At 42.2% G+C, this 21,346-nt stretch overlaps 1 protein-coding gene across 2 annotated transcripts in view; it reads left to right on the top strand.

Annotated features, from left to right (window-relative positions):
• Positions 1-21,346, top strand: part of PCMT1 (protein-L-isoaspartate (D-aspartate) O-methyltransferase) — a 524,500-nt gene that overhangs the window by 423,332 nt on the left and 79,822 nt on the right. The gene's annotated exons all lie outside the window — the stretch shown is intronic.

The raw sequence follows: 21,346 nt of genomic DNA, 5'->3' as shown, positions 1-21,346 counted from the left end.
TGGCTCAAAAGGAATTTTGATCAGCACTTTAAATCATTTTACTTGTTGATTTTCAAAATCAGATATTTGCAAGCTAATAGCTCCCTGAGCTGGAATGAGTTAAGAACTAATGAAATAGTATGCTGCCGGAATTATGAATACATAAAGCTCGTAGTGTACCCTGCTCATGAATATCAAGCTTTTGCTCAAGAAGGAAATCGGGCATGGTTGCAAACAAACTTTCAATATTTGAGAAGTCTTAAACAAATATATTACTCAGCATGGATTAGATCGTTTAAAAGTGAAATGTCAATCAGTATTATGACCTGTCAGCAAAGCCAAGTGTATCTATATTTGCAAGTAAATACTCACACACAGCTAGCATGCAGGTAAATACTCTCACAGCACAGCATGCACGTAAATACTCACAGCATAGCATGCACGTATATACTCACACACAGCATAGCATGCACGTAAATACTCACATATAGCATGCACAAATATACAGTACTCACAACATAGCATGCACGTATATACTCACACACAGCATAGCATGCACGTAAATACTCACATATAGCATGCACGAATATACAGTACTCACAACATAGCATGCACGTAAATACTCACATATAGCATGCACGAATATACAGTACTCACACACAACATAGCATGCACGTATATACTCACACACAGCATAGCATGCACGTAAATACTCGCAGCATAGCATGCACGTATATACTCACTCACAGCATTGTATGCACGTATATACAGTACTCACACACAACATAGCATGCACGAATATACTCACACACAGCATAGCATGCACGTATATACTCACACACAGCATAGCATGCACATAAATACTCACAGCATAGCATGCACGTAAATACTCACACAGCATAGCATGCACGTATATACTCACACAGCAGAGCATGCACGTATATACTCACACAGCATAGCATGCACGTAAATACTCACAAATCATAGCATGCACATAAATACTCACACATCATAGCATGCACGTAAATACTCACACATAGCTAGCACACCACACATGCTTAAGCCACTGTCTTAAGTAACTACATTTAAAAACAACTACAGATTACTTTGACGTGTTATATTAGAATAAAAAGAGCTTCTATGAAGTCAGATATTTTCCCCCAGTGTCCTGCATCACGATATATAGTTACATTATAATCGTAACGTAACCAAAGCACGACGTCAGGTGCATCTTTTATCGAGAGGGTACTGGATTCCTGGAATAGCTTCCAACAGAGGTAGTAGCATCAATAAGGAAATACAATAAGGGAATTAAAAAATGCTTGAACTACACAAAAGGCTGTCATAAATATGAAAGAAACACAATTATGGATTATGTCAGGGAAGGCCAACTCCAGTCCTCAAGTGCCACCAACTAGTCAGGTTTTAAGGCTATCCCAGCTTCAGCACAGGTGGCTCAGTCAATGACCAACCCACTGATTAAGTCACCAGTGCTGAAGCAGAGATATCCTTTAAACCTGACCTGTTGGTGGCCCTGGAGTACCGGAGTTCCCCACCCCTGGATTAGAGTCTGCGGTTTCACAAGAGATACTGTAGGACAAAGGAGCAGACTAAATGGGCTTAATAATTATCTGTCAATTTGTATGGTTCTACTATATAATTAAGGTTTAATTGTAAAAGCTGCCTGCTCACTGACATACAATATATGGCAGGATATCGTGACTAAACAAACTGAGGCATAAGTATACACTGTCCTATTCGGGAAATGTACGTTTTTGATTAACAATTTATAATCTCAGAATACCTACAAATTTCCTTTTGCCAGTTATTTCTGTCGGATCTGGATGAAATCCACAGTGAGTGCACATTGTCAAATCTTTTTGGACCCTCTTGGGTCTTTTTGTAAAAATGAAATCCTGGTCTGCCAGATCTCTTGGATTTGACCAAATCCATGCTAATAAGATTAGAATAAATGATCCAATTAGAACCGAATCGAACACTGCCAATCTCTACAGGGTCCAGGCATAATTCAGTCACACATTGCCAGATACATGCACAAGTCACACGTGTGTAACTGAATGCACGTATAATTATTATAGCGGCTTGATCATACGGGGGACAAGTATTGCCCACGTAAAGCACGGTAAGGTCTAGCAAAATAGTAATAACTCACACCATAATAGATGGATCTTACCTAATCCAGACAGAAAAAATATGTTTGTTTGTAGAATGTCGGCTGTAATGTTGCATTTAATGAAATCAAATACAAATGAAGGCTATATCCGACATTAAAAAAATAAATAGAAAAACAGAAACAATCTAAGTATTTGCCAAGGCAGAAAGTTATCAAATATCAACCATGTCATGACACATATGTGAATCTTTTGACCAAATATACTAAAGTTATGTTCTTTGTAGATATTCTGTTCAAAGTTCAAAGAGGTTATCAGGGGAACTGTTCTGCTTAGATAAACCTGCAGTGTTACAAAAAAACCTCAATGCTGTACAACCCCTCTTTCGGGAAGAGTCTTAAGGCTGCAGAACTGGAGCTATAGACCAGGGGTGCGCACACTTTTATTGCTGCACCCCCTTGCCTTGTCTCCCGGTACTCCCGCCCCCTCCCCCCCCCCCTTACTTTAGTATGGCATCAAATGTGATGTCACGTGACCCACTGTGTCATTTGACGCCGCATTTCCATCTCGGTAAGTTCAGGTTGCAGAGGCCTCACGCGATCCCACAGCATTTAATTTAAATGCCTTGGGGAAGAGCGTGGGGCATCTGCAATCGCCGTGCCCCCCCAGAAAAGTCTTGCGTACCCCTGCTATATAGACTGTTGCACGAAACAATACAAGATAAATAGCTGAATAATGGGGAACATTTTGCTTGTGCAAAAGCAGCAATAGACTTTGCAGGGACTGTGGGTAATAGGATAATTGCAATAAAATAATAATAACTTTATTTCATATAGACCACGGGTGCAAAACTCCAGTCCTCAAGGGCCGCCAGCAGGCCAGGTTTTAAGGATATCCCTGCTTCAGCACAGGTGACTCAATCAAAATAACTGAACCACTGATAGAGCCACCTGTGCTAAAGCAGTTATACCCTCAAAACCTGGCTTGTGTGTGGCCCTTGTGTACTGGAGTCCCCCACCCCTAGATTAGAGTTTGTGCTGAAGCAGGGATAGCCTTAATACCTGGCCTGTTGATGGCCCTTGAGAACAGAGTTGTGCACCCCTGATATAGAGCCATACTCCCATTGGGACTCAAAGCGCGTCACAATTACAGAATAGCGCGCAGTACGCAGCACATAGGACATTTTCCAGGCACAGTCCCTGCCCAGATGAGCTTACAATCAGCAGCGAATTTCCCATTAGGCCCAGGGCGGCCTAATGTTGGGGTGGCAAAAATGTCCGCCCCCATATACATTTGCCGCGCTCTCGGCTCAATCGGGCCTGATAGGAAGGCACTTACATGTGGTGGCTTCCTCCGTGCTGCCGCCCTCCTTCTCCTTTGGAATCATAGCTTCAAATGATGCCCGCGAACGTCACCAATGTGACGTCACGTGAGGTCCCGTTGCCATGGCCACGCGGCGTCAAATGATGTCATGCCGTCGCGTTACCATGGCAACGCAAGACGTGCGGCGTCACGCCGGTGACGTCCGCTGGGATTCAGAAGGAGGAGGAGGGCAGCAGCAACGAGTCGGCCACCGCAGCTAAGTGCCACGGGGCGGCGGATTTTCAAAATCCACCGCTGCTTACAATCTATGGTTTTCCTGCCTGAGGCACAGGGAGAGTGATTTGCCCACGGTCACAAGGAGCCGACACCGGGATAGTGAAACATAGTGATCATTGTTATCAGTCAGTGTCTTTACTCACTGCCCCGCTCCTGCTCCCTAAAAGACTACCTGACTGTAACGGCAATTACTACATAGTAGCACGCCAGTGGTTTATTGGTGTGTATTCAGCACTGTGGACAGCGGAGTATTTAGAAGACTTGATATTTTTTCCTTAGCTACCTTATTTTCATTTAACTAAGATGTGCTGCAGAGTCAATTACAATACTGAAAAGCGCTGTACTGTAAATATATTGTGCTTTATTCCAAACCTGAACAATTCCATTCAGAGAAATATTACCTTCCATTTTCTGCTAGAAAATGTATTGCAAACCTTACTCACCTTGTTGTGGTATTTCTGGGAAAACGACCTTTAATGTGCTTGTGAGAGTTCTTTGAAATACTAATAAGCTGCACATATGCTTGGATGAAATATACCACTTTTGTTCTTACTGTTCTTTGCCCCGTGTTTCTCCTGAAAACACTGCTCGGAGCATCACATAAAACAATGACAATTAAAGAAACCAATAATGCATTTAGCATTGTCCCTAAAATTACGCTGGCGTTGCCTTAAAATGAATAGTCTTTTCTTGGTATCACATACAAGTTACTGTAATAATTGGGCAACATTTGTTTGACCAGCACACCTTTCTGCTGTGAGTCAGCCATCCTTATTGTTTGACCCTTGAATACTACATTTCTCAATGCCCAAGTCTCTGCAGAGCAGCAAGAAAAGTTATTGCAATTTTGCCATCTAGTGGCTGCTACTAGTAACAATAACAAAGAATAATATAATAAATTGGTAACAGATTGACGCATGTTTAGAGCACTTGCAGTCTACATGACATAGTCACCTGGTGACACATCTGCTACTTTGTTGCGGAAAGTAATTACAAAAGAAGTGACAATGCGCCTTGAACTACAAAAACAGACACTGTAGGCCACGGTTGAGGACAGGAAGGGGACTTCTTGGGAGAAGTCTTGTCAACCATGTTTACTGTACAGTTCCAAAGTGCGGGGAAACCGCTTCAGGCGAAAAGAATCGTGCTTGTGCAGCCAACACAACATATACAAACACATTCTTCAAAATACAGGTCTCCTCTAGGTCAGAGGTACAAAGTAGAGCTCTACTCAAAATTCACGATGCAATTCTTCATTTAGTGTAACAGCCAAGAACAGAGGAGGTGCAACGTTTCAGGTTCCATATGGACTTTTCATTAGGAATGGTATATCCGGGTTCACGATAGCGAAAGAGGCATTTAAAATAGCTCTATTCGCTGACGATATAATTTAAACAATTTCTAAGCCCTTGACGCCCCTTCCCAATCTTTTCAATGTACTATCCGAATTTGGTATATACTCGGGATTTAAAATCAATAATTCAAAATCAGAGGAATATGGTGTTAATCTCCCCCGCCATTTGACAAAATTGTTACAGATTAACTTTTATTTTATATGGGACCCAAAAGCATTAAAATATTTAGGCATTCCATTCCTAAAAGATATAAGCTCACTATACAGTCAATTATACACCCCTGCTCAAAAAACTGGAGAAAGAGATTGCACAATGGTCAACATACCCAATCTCGTGGATAGGCCGAATATGGGCAATTAAAATGAATGTTCTGCCACGGGTTTTTATATTTCTTTCACACCTTGCCAATTCGTGTACCACTTCAGGATCTAGCCGATTTTTTTTTTGTTCCTTAGCAGGTCTTAAAACTAGGTAAACACAACCCCAGATGAACAACAACACACGACACACCACACCGCACCATGATCTATTCAACAAAAACAAAATGGAGAAGCCACGCGTGAAAAACCAAGCACACCCGATGATTCAATAGCTTGCAGAACCACCTTTAGCAGCAATAACTTGAAGTAATCATTTTCTGTATGACTTTATCAGTCTCTCACATCGTTGTGGAGCAATTTTGGCCCACTCTTCTTTACAACGTTGCTTCAGTTCATTGAGGTTTGCGGGCATTTGTTTATGCACAGCTTTCTTAAGGTCCAGCCACAGCATTTCAATCGGGTTGAGGTCTGGACTTTAACTGGGCCATTGCAACACCTTGATTCTTTTCTTTTTCCGCTATCCTGTTGTAGATTTGCTGGTGTGCTTGGGATCATTGTCCTGTCGCATGACCCAATTTCGGCCAAGCTTTAGCTGTCGGACAGATGGCCTCACATTTGACTCTAGAATACTTTGGTATACAGAGGAGTTCATGGTCGACTCAATGACAGAAAGGTTCCCAGGTCCTGTGGCTGCAAAAACAAGCCCAAATCATCACCCCTCCACCACCGTGCTTGACAGTTGGTATGAGGTGTTTGTGCTGATATGCTGTGTTTGGTTTTCATTATGGCCAAACATCTCCAATTTGATATCGTCTGTCCAAAGGACATTGTTCCAGAAGTCTTGTGGTTTGTTTAGATGCAACTTTGCAAACCTAAGCCATGCTGGCATGTTCTTTTTAGAGAGAAGAGGCTTTCTCCTGGCAACCCTTTCAAACAAACCATACTTGTTCAGTCTTTTTCTAATTGTACCGTCATGAACTTTAACATTTAACATGCTAACAGAGGCCTGTAGAATCTGCGATGTAACTCTTGGGTATTTTGCAATTTCTCTGAGCATTGCACGGTCTGACCTTGGTATGAATTTGCTGGGATGTCCACTCCTGGGAAGATTGGCAATTGTCTTGAGTGTTTCCACTTTTGAATAATCTTTCTCACTCTAGAATGATGCACTTTAAATTGTTTGGAAATGGCCTTATAACCCTTCCCAGATTGATGGGTAGCAACAATTGCTTCTCTAAGATCATTGCTGATGTCTTTCCTCCTTGGCATTGTGTTAACACACACCTGAATGCTCCAGACCAGCAAACTGCTAAAACTTCGGCTTTTATAGAGGTGGTCACACTTGCTGATGAACAATTAATCAGGGGCATTTGATTAGCAGCACCTGTCTGCTACTTAGCATATTAATTCCTATGGAAACAGTAAGGGTGAACCGAGTCGCCCACACATACTGTAGCCCCTCCACCCCGGTTCCATCCCAGTCAAACAAATCATGACACGGTCCAACATGCCATGTTCCACCGCCCATCCGACTTTTATTTCAAACGTTTTTATTGTTTTTTGTAGTATCACATTAAGACTTTGAAACAGGAAGAACAGTGTACATAGATTTAGTTCAAACAACAGAACTATCTTTCTTTGTATTTAAACATATAACGGACTTCTACGATTCTATTCTCTCCAATCGCAGGACCTGCAAGTATACTGATTAACCCTCTCTCTCCAACCCAGACCAGGCAACGCTAGACAATCCGCCTTCCAGGCACGCTTCCGCTGAGGTGGGTGCGTGGCTTTGTACCTTCCCACCTCAGTACCAGGGTCTTGCCTTGTTTGTGGGTAGCGCGAGCGTTACAAGATGGTACAAAACACCAACTAAATTAAACTTAATAGATCCAAATATCTCTCCACTATGTTGGAGGTTGCAGACAGAGAGGGTACCTGTACCACATCTGGCTGGACTGCCCCAAAATTCAGCCCCCATGGGAGAATATATTTGGGTTTATTTTGGATACTACTGGGATCGAGATACCAAGAGACCCATGATTTTTATTGCTAAGTAAATCATTAAACGGTGTGAACGAAATTGACTCAAAATGAATAGGACATATTCTTAGTGCAGCCAGATGTTGGAGGTAGACCAATCCACCCACATACAGAAAAGTCAGGGAACAAATCCAACGTTATGATGATGGAGAATATTTTCTTTTGTCTTTTGCTTTCTGTTTTCTGTTTCCTGTTATTAAGGTGTATCCTTCCATTATAATCCTGTAGCTCCAAATGTATAATACAATTAATCTGTGCTAAGAGTTACTTACACTTGACAATGTATTTGCTAAAATGGATATTTATTTGAAAATACGAATAAAGAGAATTTAAAAATACAGAACAATTACGAGCTTAAATTCAAGGATCCTCCATAATGCATCAGAAATGGCCTTTGAGCATTCCACAGGGGACATCAACTTTGTCCCCGTCAGCCTGACCTTATAGCTGCGAGCACTGTGAAGGAGCTGAAAGGCCTGACTTAAACATGTCGAGTTTGAGTTACAAAAACCTGTCTCTCAGGCAACTTTCTTATTTCTTTTTAACTGCAAGGTTTATATTTTCCACAGCTTGGGAGAGAGATAGAGAGATGATAGAGATAGAGTTTGGATAGGTTTTGTCCCTACGTTTGCTGACACAGTCACCTGGTTATTAATTAAACCCTTGTAGGCATGGATTCAACAAAGTATGAAGCAGGATAACGCATTGGTAATGATACAGTAATCTCCTTTTCCTTTTTTCTCACCATGTTGAATAGGGATTTGAAATTGGAAACATTTTAGCAGAAATGAACAAATTTGGTGCATTGTGAACACCTTGGTTGCATTTTGGGGGCACTAAATTAAAATATTGCTAAATACCGGTTGAATATTTGCAAATGTTGCCCTTGTTCACAAAAAAATTCAAGAAGTACCACATTTTTTTCTCTGTTAGTCTGTTTGAGAATTTCTTTATAAAAAAAAATCACAGGTATTTTTGGCAAGAATAATGGGCAAAAGTTCCCACGCCTCGGAAATGTAATGTGGCTTCACTGGCATTGGACAGGTTGGAATCTAAGATGTTCGTATCAGCTGAAACGGCACCAAAAACATGTTTAGACCCACAATGGGACAGTGAGAGTCGAGGGTATGGGAGGCCATGAAAATGGTACTATCACATATAACTTCTGACAATAGCTCAAAATTTGAATGCCTTTTGCTGCCGTGGTCAGAGTTTACTGCTAATAGAACACTGTGAGGGAATTTGAAAGTGGACACACATGCTGTAGTGAGAATAATAATAATAATAATAATAATAATAATAATAATAATAATAATAAGTAACCCGGACTACTATTTATAGGATTGACTTGTTTCTAGTATTTATTTTGTTTAATCACAATCATTTTTTATTTTTTTGTCAGTTTTTTTGGATCGTTTGTTTTGTGTTTGTTTTTATTATTAACGCTGTTCGTTAACATGTTACTGTATAACCGGAGACCTAATGCATGACTCACTTTATATGTTATTATACAATAAGTCTCAGTATTCCTGACTGTAGATAGCAGAGTGAAAAAGTGGGGGGGGTTTTTTGTTCTGTTTTCAAGTTTTGTACATGTAAAGTGTTATACAAATGTGTATTATAAATAAAGAATTTACAAAACATGTTTAGAGATGGAGTTTCATGTTTTCTCCAGTTCTGCCATAAGAATTAAACATTAAAAAAATAACCCCCAATATGTGTAAACTCTCACAGCTACAAAACTGGTGCAAATATTGAAAACCTACAATGAAAGTAAATTAGCAAATTATTTTCTTGGATGTATGTATATCTTACTTTATATAGCACCATCTATATACTGTACATACAGATGCAGCGGCCATTATTCGAACAAATCACGGCGCCGTTTTCGTGTGCTCTGCTCTACTCTACGCGGCATTAACGCGGCCAATCGCCCCAGGCACCCGTGTTTTTACGGGGTTGCGTTGTTTGAATTTCATGGATTCTGTTTCGTATCCGTCGCAGAAATGAATGAATTGTAATGTGTACAATACTGTGCTACCGTGACAATTTCAGTTTTTAACACTGTTTAACACTAAAATGCCATTTTCTGCACTCGCGTCTTAAGGCGGCAAGGGGCAGTACGGTTGGAAGAAATAACGCGCCATGACATGGGTATTCCGAGGTGTACAACGCGTGGTGTTCGAATAACACCCGCTGCATCTGTAGAACTTCACAGCGGAAATACACAGTACATAATATTATAATACATAGTGGGAATAATCACTTGAAACCTCAAAGTAACGTTAGAAAAAGGAGTCCCTGCCCCGATGAGCTTACAATCGAATCTTCGATAAATCTTGGTGTTGGAATTTTGCACCAGTATCCCTGCAACAGCTGTATGACCCCACACACAAGTACCTATTCTTTCCTGGCATGGTACATTTCAGTCAACATTAAATTAAAGTTAAAGTTTAATATGTGTAAAAAAAGTCGTCTTTTACAACTTTTAAGGTTTGACTTTAGCAGAGGGGATTGTTTGCAACTCTAGATCATGTTAGTGAGTTATAAAACACATCAGAGAAATGACCTTCTCCGGCTGATCTAAACAAATACATCACATCATGGGACTGTAGTAAGCGGATCGCTGTTGATCTGTTGATGTATTAGTGTATCATATGCAGGTCAACCAATAACAATTAATCATATTAGGCACACGGTGCCTTGGTGCAATAATCTATTGCTTGCCAACCATACTCTAGCTGGCAGGAGCAAACTCCAGCAGCAACACATTGGCAAAATCACAGGAAAACCTTTTCTTAACAACACGCACGGGTTTTGTAAAGCTCGCCTTGGAGAGCAATGACAAATTGATCGAAAGTGCTCCCCAAGCATTTTAATGTTATTAACAAGTGGCCATTGTTAAATGAATTAAAATATTAACTTCATCGAACTTTCTTGCTGATGCCTTGTCTAATAAGTAGGCAGAAAGTTAGCAAAAGAGTTCTTAATATATGCTAACTAAACAATTATAGAGAAATAATGCAATATTCCCCTCTCTTTTATGGATCAATTCCAATGGGAAATAAGCAGCACTTAAAAATGTACAAGACCAACTCATTAACATTTCAGAAAAAAAAAGTTTATTTCTGGTTTCAATTCATTTACAGGAGTTAAATACATGAATGTAACCACTTTTTGGGGCCTTGAAAAGCAATCAACTTTGCCAAAACATTGGAGCCTGTTTATCATTATTGCTCACACTGTACATTCTGGTATGTGAATATTAGAAGCATGAGACTGCATTAGAGCAGATCTGTTACTCTCCCAAAAAACACATTTTTTGTTTCCAGGAGACCCTGGTTTTGTCTGATCAATTAGTTAAATGACAAGGAGGTTGTATTCTTGTTCTCCTATGCGGTTCTATTAATGTGTAGAAATTTGGGTTCATTTTATTTTATATACATTTGAAGTAGCTATCTGTGCTGTTTGATATTATATATCACTGTCTATTTAGGATATTGAATGTATATCAATGTTGTTCTCTGTATTGTATTGTATACATTTTTTCAATGAGCTTTGTTTTGTGTATTATATGTGTTTTGTTGTATGTCTCTTTAAAACCATTTATTATGTACAATTGATACTTATCACCACCTGGGACAATAGAGACTATATAAACAATCCATTTCCTATACGATACTATCCCCTGAAGGTGTCGGAAGTGACAACCGTCACGGGAAACCAGGCATTTACACCTTTTTACAAGTGTAACACACTTCCCCCCAATCGCAGATAGGGACCATGTGGGGAAATCCAGGTGTGGTGCATTACCTGTCAGGCTCACAGGACGCCTGAGCCTCCGCTGATGGGAACCTGGGGTGTATCCTGGAACGTACTTACAGCGCCTCCACCTGTGCAGGTGTAAGGAATAGGGGAACACGTCCTCTGCAGCGTGTTCCCTCCTTACCTGCGGCAGCGCGCTCCCCCTCTCTGTTTACAGAGCATGCACCCGCAGCTCTTCACTCCATGCCACGGAGCTTGGCTGGGCCCCCGGTCGCGTTGCGCATCTTTCAGCTGCGTGGCAAGATCCTAAATGCCCACCTGTCTCCTGCAGCCTATCCCTGCCTCCACAGAGGCCACGCCTCCACTCCACCCCCAGCCTCATTGGTTCCTGTTTACATTCAAGACTTTCACTTTCACCTTGCTGAGCATAAACCTGTGTAGCCTTGTGTTCCTGCGTTTGCTGTGCCTTGCCTTGTGCCTTGTTGCTGTCTCTCTGTTGCTTTCTTGTGTACCGACCCGGCTTGATTATAGGACCCCCTCTGGATAAAGAACCCGGATTGACTATTGGACCCGCTCTGGATAACGACCCCGGCTTGCCTCTGACTACCCGCACCTCTCCATCCCTGATCACGGCTTATGGACACTCTACTGATCTCCCGGCTCCAAACCCCGACCGCGAAACAACGACTCCGACCATCCCACTGGCTCCGCCCCCGGACTCCGGCAAGTATCTAAACTAACCCGATCTCTCCAATCCAGACCCGGCTACGCTGACAACCCACCCTCCAGGCGGAGATATCTTTTCAATAAAATTGTCTTTTAGTTTAACTCTTTGGTCAAAGTGTCATAAGCCCTTGAACCCCTCCAAGGCAGACCATGTCTCAAGGGTCCTAACACTGATATCAATTCTTAATAACCTGTACATTACCAGGAAGAATGATTTATAATAAATCTGTCAAAATTAGTTGCATAGTTCTAAGTCTGATTGAAGCTCTTATTAACCTGTACAATACCAGGAAAAGCACTCTGTATTAGATTTGTCGCAATCAAACTGCATGCAAGTTCCCATGAGTGTGGAAGGTGAAATGGAGTGAGCTTTAACCATTCAATATGAGCGTATAGGGGTTCTGTATGTTTGCAATTCTGTTCAGCTGTTCCCAGCTGATTTGGAGGGTGGCTCCTCCTTCCCAGGTTTGAAGCTCACCCCCTCCCACTTTTCAATGGTTAAAGCTCACTCCATTTCACCTTCCACACTCATGGGAACTTGCATGCAGTTTGATTGCGGCAAATCTAATACAGAGTGCTTTTCCTGGTATTTTACATGTTAATAAGAGCTTCATTCATAATTAGAACTTTGCAACTAATTTTGACAGATTTATTATAAATCCTTCTTCATGGTAATGTACAGGTTATTAAGAATTTATATTAGTGTTTGGACCCTTGAGACGTGGTCTGCCTTGGAGGGGCTCAAGGGCTTACGACACTTTGGCCAAAGAGATAAACTAAAAGACCATTTTATTCAAAAAATACTGAACCGTGTATTTGTGTCAATGGATGTAGCACTGAGCTCTGTCTGTGTTTCATGTTCTGTCTCTGGTTTTAACTAGTACAGGAGCCAGCTGCTCCCTGTACATGCAACCTACCCTCTCTGCCTCCCAGCTCCAACTGACTAGCAAGCCCTCAGCGTGCCCAATTGTATCTTTCTCCTCAGGGGAAGCTCTGCCATGCAATTGGCTGCTGAGGATCACATGTATGGCAGCCCCAGTGGCTGCTGGGTCTTGTAGTCCCCTGTGGTTCTCTTTAACATTGATCGCAACCGCGCATGCGCAACTCTATAATGGCCGCCATTGCTCTCCTGGCCCTCAATAGCTCAGGCTCTACCTGGAATGGCCGTCGCTGATGCTGATGCGCATGTGCGACGCCTTGAACATGCACGACTCTGCGTGCCAACCCTAACATGGCCGCTGGACACCTTCTGCGCATGCGCGAGCCTTCGCACATGCGCAAGTACTTCAAACATGGCGTCACCCTGTCGCTGATGCCAGCGGGAGCCCCCGGCGAGGCACTCACCCCCACAGCTGCCCCTACTGGGATGAGGGTAAGGGAGGACCGGAGGACCGGGAAGTCAGAGGGGACCACGCTACATTCTCCCCCTGGTGGAAATACCAACGGTCCCGTATATATACACACATATATATATTTATCAACCAGTTATAGCGCGATCCGCTACAACTCAGGCCCGCATATAACGCGGTGTGAGCGTGGCTCCCGTTTTTAAAAAAATAATATTTTTTTTTTGGCAAACTTTAATAACAAACGCGTGCGCACACACACATTCACACACTTTCCATAGCTGTTGATTGTGTGCTCTCAGTTCTGTGGGGCTGCTGCAGTGCTGTGAGCTGCTTTGTGCTTGTGTCATGGCCCTGCCCCCCATCATGGCCATGCCCACTCAACCTGTTTTGGCCACGCTCCCCATGCCAAAATAAGGAACCTACAGATCGCGGTGAAGCACCGTGCATGCGCCCCCAGGACGCAAGGTGGGCGTGCAGCGGGCCCATTATCGTGGAACCCATGATCGTGGCGGCCATTTTGTGGTTTTTTTAAAATAATTATTTGCTTGTTCCTTTATCCAGGCAAAACATACAAAAAAACAACAAAATAACAAACCCCTATCCCTTTGTAGGGGCTAACTTACTTCCCCAGACCCTATCTACAGGACTGGAGGGATATTCCCATTACCAGCCTATCACTCCAAAGCCTCAGGAAGTACCTTTAAGCAGATGGCCCTCCATGTCAGTCTCTAGCAGGTTCCTGGGTCCTCTGTGTCCAGGAAATTGGTGCCTGAGGGTCTTGATCTCAGCACAGCCTGTGTGCTCAAGACAGTGTCTGTGTGCAGGCTTCTCTGCTCTCCTTCTGTCAGCCCAAATGTGAGCTAAGGAATCTCTCTCCTGTGTCACACATGAGGCTTTTTACAGAGCTCTCATTAGTCCAGGTGGAGACTAGTTAATTGAGTGGCTGCAGTCAACTATCTCTCTGCTGCATTCTCAGAGCTCTGAGGCTGCTTTATTTAAACAGGGATAAGTCCCTGTTACAGTCCTATTTTACCAAAAGTAAAAAGGGGACAACCACAAGAAGACATTCACCTAAACGAAATATAGAAAAATCACAAGAAAGTTGTTTTCTCATAAAATCCTACAATTCCTGTGTGTTCCATGCTACTTTTCTGCTTAGGAGAATTCAAAAGCACTGATATTTATCACTCATTTTTCGAAGTAGCTTCCCTCTTTCAAGATACTTATCACTCTCTGGCACATGCAAATGAAATGAGATGTTGATCGCACATCCCAAATACATATATAATTCGTATTGAATTAGGTGAGAAAAAAATAATATTGAAATTGCAAAGCGAAGCCATACATTTTGACGAACACGAAGCAAAGTCAATGGACTTTATTGGATCTGGCCATTACATTGTGACGTTTGTCAATAACACCCGAGCTGATTGTTTCTTCCCTGTGCTGAACTTAACATTTAAATCTAGTTTAAATTCCCAAATACATACCATATACCATACAGGTTTCCCATTTTTTTATGAATCATTTCTATTGTGCAACCAGGGGTGCGCAAAGTATCCTCCCTGCACCCCTCCCCCCGCCTCATCTCCTCTCCCCCCCCCCTGCTCGCGCCCCACCGGGTTGCCATGGAGACGTGTCACTGGAAGGCAAGGTAAGTAAAGTTACAGAGACCTCACACGATCACCCGGCATTTACTGAATGCCTTTGGGGAAGCGCAGGGCCTCTGTAACAGCCGCGCCCCTCCTTGGGGGCACACCCCCACTGTGCGCACCTCTGGTGTAACCCATCACGCCGTTTCTGTGAACCCAATATATTTGTAGAGATGAAATGCATATGCTGTTACTATTCTGTCTTCGAATATATTTATAGGAAAAATACACTCTGTGCTATCTCCAGTTTCCCTAATAATCTCGTGATTGCCTGGAAAATGCGGCACGATGCAATAGTGTTGTTTCTATTCATTTTATCAGCAAGTTTGATCAGAAATTCATCTGTTTTAGTCCCTGGTTCAATCTGGTTGAAAAAGCTTGATCTGATAATGTTACACAACAGCCCATAAAACGCCTTTGTCATTCATTGTCTATTACATTTCCAACTTGCTGAGGAATTACACCTTCTGCTTACGGTTCATTTTGTTATCTTTTTCTACACTTCATTGATCACATTGCGGTGCTTATATGTCCTGTGCCCAAAAAGATATTTCTTCCGAGTTATATATACACACATATGTCTGATATACAATGTATTTAACCCATGCCCCTGTAAATTCGTATCGTAGTTTTCTATAGAAAAAAAATCAAAATACCCCACGTGTGCGCACACACACAGGTCTGCATCCCTGCCTTTTCCCATTATCTCTTAGCATGCAGCGTTTCCACTGCAGACAGGGATTCTGGGTAATGACATGTAAATGAGCACAGTAAGTCATCTTTTGCTTCAAATCCATTTTAACATGGACCCTTATAAGATTCTGCCTGACGCATTGCACTGCTTTTCAGCTATAAAAAAAAAGGAACTATAAGTATCACAAGTAAATCCTTTATTTTATGTTCACAGTTACTAGCAGCAAAAGAAAAGTTAGCTTAACATGTTGTGATATATTGTGATAGATTTGTGCACGTGATATGCAGTCTGAATAGTCCAGTTTGCCACTTTTTCAATTTATAAAACGTATTTTTTGTTCTAGAAATAGTTTAGGTCAAGTACTTTGTAGTCAAGAAAGAGCACTGTTTTACTCTTAGTATTACTTTAATATGTTGTTTGCTTCCGTTACTCTCCATACAGCAAGGGTGCTCACCTCCAGTCCTCAAGACCCCCCAACAGGTCAGGTTTTCAGCATATCAAACATTCAATCAAAATGACTGAGCCACTGACTGAGGGGCCTGTGCAGGGATATCCTTAAAGCCTGTTTGTGGCCCTTGAGGACCCTTGGATTAAAGGCCTGTGAAGTAACACCCCTGTGAATATGCTGTTTTAGTTTTTTTGTTGTTGCTGAAATAAAGATGTTTAGTTTGATTGAGCGTCTCTGCTCCACCTGGTCTCAATGCAGATTAGATACGCAGTATTTGTTTGTACGCTTCCTCCAGCTTGCTTTTATAGGTCATAGTTCACTATAATGTATAACCTTTTAACAATTCAGGATGGATGCACTGATCAAAAAGACAGAGAAAAAGTTGGGTTATACGTATGTACGATTACAAAATAATAATTACATCTTTATTAAAAGCATAAAAACGTTAGCTAAAAGCATGGTAGTTAATGTTGTGAAGAGAAAAGATCAGCTGCGGCAGCAAACAGCCAAATGACGTCAGATCCACAGTTGAATACAGTAGCTTTATTGGGATGAACACACACAGGTAAAAACAGCAGACTGCAGCACAGCCTCCTTCTCTACGCGTTTCACGCTCTGCTGGCGCTTCGTCTAGGAAGCTCCCCTCCCCCCCCCTGCTGTGTCATTGATGAAAGTCAGAGGATAATTGTCTTAAAGTATATTATGCCGACATTCCAGAACGCTGTTGGTTAGGACACAATATGTAAATAAAGGTCCTTCCCCCCCTCCTTTAGATAGCAATACACACAGGTGGGGTTCCCCGCCCCCCTCCCCCCTTTTCTTTTTCCTTTATTCCTTCCCCCCCTCCCCTCCCTCCACCCCCTTGCCTGAAAAAGGATTGGAGCTGTCGGCTCACATAGCCAGACTCCACTATATGATATGTCAAATGTAGTGACCACCACTATACCTTTCAGCACACTAAGTCACAGTATAGGCATGCTTGCTTTGCCTCATCCCCCCTCCCTCCTCACCCCCCCTCTCTCCTCCCCCTTCCCTCCTCCCTCCCTTTCCCCCCCAATGAGTATACCAAAGGAAGGATATAACCATCAAAATATTTGAGTTCGCACCCCACCTACACCTCTGTCCTGGTGTCAATGGATTTCTCCCACTGGGCCCTAAGCCCAGATGCCAGCCATTTACACCGGCTACACTAGCTTGAGGTCACTACTAGACCTCTTCTCACTCTTTCCCTACCTGTTGGTTCTGTCCCAACGGGTCTTTTTTCTCCCTGCCTCCCCTGCCCTCCCCCCCTATCCTGGTGCGCCGGGCCGGGCTCTGCTAGAAGTGAACCTACCTCTCGCGCAGAGGAAGGAACACAAAAGGTGGCCCAACACACTCTCCCTAGTGGGAAGGGAGTCATAAAACACTGCCCCAACGGCTAGTCTAACTCCAATTCATTTTACATCCCTAAACGTGAAAGGCTTAAACAACAACAGGAAAAGTAGGTTAGCCCTCCAAGAGATGAAAAGGTCCAAAGGGGACGTTGTATGTCTTCAAGAGACACACTTTACATCACAGGAGCTGCCCAAATTATTCAGTAAGGCCTTTCCAACGGGTTACTTCTCGTCATTTAGCAGTAAAAAGAGAGGAGTCGCAACTCTAATCCATCAAGGAACTCCATTCAATCTTATTAAAACAACAACAGACCCAGGGGATAGATTCCTGGTGGTATATGGCTCGCTCGCAGGATCGCCAATCGCTCTGATTAACATATACGCGCCTAATGAAAATCAATCAGAATTTCTGAGGGCAGTCCTTGACAAGAGCAACCCAACCTATTTATCTTTCCAATATAGTTGGGGGCGACTTCAATATGGCCCTGAACCCCTTAGAGGACAGGTCAAGTTTACTGAACCGAAAACATGCAAAGACCTCACAAAGACTCAGGAAAAAGTTTAAAGATATTCTGGGAGAATACTCTTTGTTGGATATCTGGAGTGCAACACCGGGGCCAGAGGGATTACACCTTTTTCTCCTCACCTCACCAGACTTATTCTCGTATAGACTATTTTTTGCTACCAAAACCATCCCAGAAGCCTCAGTAGTCTCTAGTATAGGTCCAATTACATGGTCGGACCATGCCCCAATCACAGTGACCCTCTCAACCCCTTTTGTAAAATCTAGATCTTTCAATTTGAAACTTAATGACTGACTATTGAACTACCCCGAAATTGAGAAGGAAATAAAGACTGCACTCAAAGAGTATTTGGCCCTTAATACTGAGTCGTTCTCCTCCCCGACAGTACTGTGGGAAGCCCATAAGGCAACAATTAGAGGAACCCTCATTTCTATTGCATCCCACAGAAAGAAGGCCAAAAATAAATCTCTCAAAGACTTAACGGACAAAATCTTAGAGTTAGAACGCCAACATAAAACCAACCCCTCAAAAAAAATATATAAAAAATTAACCTCCACGAGGGAGGAACTTAAACAGCTACAATTAGAGGATATAGAAAAATCGCTAAGATGACCAACCAAAAATATTACGATAAGGGTAATAAGGCCGATAGACTTTTGGCTAGCAAACTAAGAGGCATACAGAAGAGATCACAGATTACAGCCATTAAGGACAAGTCTGGTGAGACTATATATAGCGATAAAAAAAATTGCTGAGGAATTTACCGCATTCTACACAGAGCTCTATAATCTTAAAACCCAAGGCGATAACTCTATCAATACAAGCTCTGAAATAATTAAGGAATATCTTTCTAAATGCCAACTTCCAAAACTTATGGAAGCAGAAACTCAAATACTCAATGCAAAAATAACAAAAAAAGAACTGACAGAAGCGGTGAAAACGTTAAAAGTGTCCAAGGCCCCTGGTCCCGATGGCTTCTCTAATATCTACTACAAACGGTTTCTCCCGATCCTGTCTACACATCTCTTAACATTATTCAACTCTTTTATGGAGGGTACCCCAATCCCACCGTCCATGATCAACGCCAGCCTAGCTATAATACATAAAGACGGGAGAGACCCACTGCAATGTGGGAACTATCGCCCTATCTCTTTATTAAATAACGATCTAAAATTATATAGTAAGATCCTTGCCATCAGACTGAACCCAATCCTACCCAGGCTGATAAACATCGACCAAGTGGGCTTTGTCCAGAATAGGCAGGCCTCAGATAACACCCGCAAAATTATCAACATAGCCGACCACGTCCACCACGCAGGCACCACGGCAGTTTTACTAAGTCTAGATGCAGAGAAGGCGTTTGACAGAATTGATTGGCTATTCCTTGATCAAACAATGCAGAAATTCGGCTTCAATAACTCATTCTTGGAAGGAGTTTGAGCACTCTACCGCCGTCCCTCAGCGGCGGTCAAACTCCCGGGGGGTTTTGCAAAAACTTTTGCGATAAAAAACGGCACAAGACAGGGGTGCCCCCTGCCCCCTCTTCTCTTTGCCCTAACAATTGAACCACTGGCATCAAGAATACGGGACAGCATCGATATCCAAGGCATCTTAATTGGAAAAACTAACTATAAAATTTCGCTATTTGCCGATGATATCATTCTTACCTTATCACACCCCCATACCTCCCTTCCCAATTTACACAAGGAATTAACTGACTTGAGCAAGATATCAGGCTATAAAATTAATAGCGACAAATCAGAAGCCCTGAATCTCAATTTATCAGAGTAAGAAATACAACTACTAAAATTAAACTTTAATTATCGATGGAGTCCTTCACACATAAAAACTGTGTCAGGAGGACACACACCAAAAAGGTCTGATATCTCAAATTTACGTTGAATTGGAAAAACCAACGAATCCAACTACGCATGATTATATGCTCAAATGGGCAGCGGAATTAAATATAGACATAAACAGAGAGGAATGGGAAGAAATATGGGACTCGGCATCAGGAAGTTCCGTATGCACCACAACCCAGGAAAACATATATAAGATAATGTTCTACTGGTATCTTACACCAGTGAGATGAAATCAAATCTACCCCCTGGCTTCTGATCTATGCTGGAGAGGCTGTGGACAAAGGGGGGACATGGCCCATATTTGGTGGCTATGTCCAGAAATTCAGAAATATTGGCTCACAATTCAAAATCTAATAAAAGAGATAACAGGCCTCACAATACCCATAGATCCATTGACCTATATATTGGGCAGACCGAAGGAGGAAAACGATCGCCCAGTATGGAAATTAATCTCCTTCATTTTAACAGCAGCAAGATGTTCAGTGGCGTCCTCTTGGAAGAAGATATCTCCCTCCCACAAAACAGTCGGTGAGGAAGAGAATGAACGAAGTGATGTTAATGGAAAAATTGTCAGCATTCCTCAACCATTCGAAGGAGAGGTTCTTTAAAAATCTGGGAGCCCTGGTTGATCCTCTGAACACGTCAACTACATTTTTTCCCCCATTAAGTTAGCTTATAAGGGTCTCCGGATGGGTACGGTGAGGCGCGGCCGGAGGAGGGGATAGGGGATTCTCCTTCCCCCCCCCCCCCCGCCACCCACCTCCCCATCTTTCTTTTTCCAACCCCCCCCCACCCTACTGTTCATCCTTCTCTCTCTTTTTCTCTCCTCTCTCTTTTTCTCCTTTTCTCTACTCAAGGGACCACTGTGCGACTCTGGAGGTCCATCACATCCCCCGTGTGGTTATTCGGTGCCCCCCCCCCCTCTTATTTCCTTTATCTGTCAACAAAATGAAAAAACAAAAACCTCTGTATTAGGATACCACCATTTTGAAATGCTTGTAATGTGATGTTTCAGTGCCTAATAAAAATGTTTGGGAAAAAAAAAAAGTATCGCAACTGCCAAAAACAAATGTACACATCCCCAGGACCAATGTGGTTACTAGAGTTACCGTGTGCCATGCTTCTAAATATTATTGTTAATATTATTACTATTATTTCCTTCCATGTCATAATGTTTCCGTCCTACTCAAATTGATTTGTATCCATTTAAAATGCATTAATATTTCACTGCACAGCTTCTATCTTTAATTGTGGGCAAAAGGTGTGAAAAAAATGTCACATGATTCTTTATAAAAATGTTAATGTATTTAAAGTGTTGGGACCATCTGTTTTTATGTATATTTTGCACCAAGAGTCTGCATTTTTAGAATATTTTTGCACCGTTTGCATCAAAGCTTTGCTTAAATTCTGGCATCACAGCTTATTCACATACAGATATTACATAGCAGATTGATGAAAAGTGAATACATTATTAATAGGCACTATAACATTTCAGGATTAATGTTCATCTGATTTATCAAAATAT

This window comes from Ascaphus truei, chromosome 4 (assembly GCF_040206685.1).
Source record: "Ascaphus truei isolate aAscTru1 chromosome 4, aAscTru1.hap1, whole genome shotgun sequence".
NCBI lineage: Eukaryota > Metazoa > Chordata > Amphibia > Anura > Ascaphidae > Ascaphus > Ascaphus truei.
The sequence above is the reverse complement of the archived record's forward strand: the minus strand, read 5'-3'. Positions and strand labels throughout refer to the sequence as shown.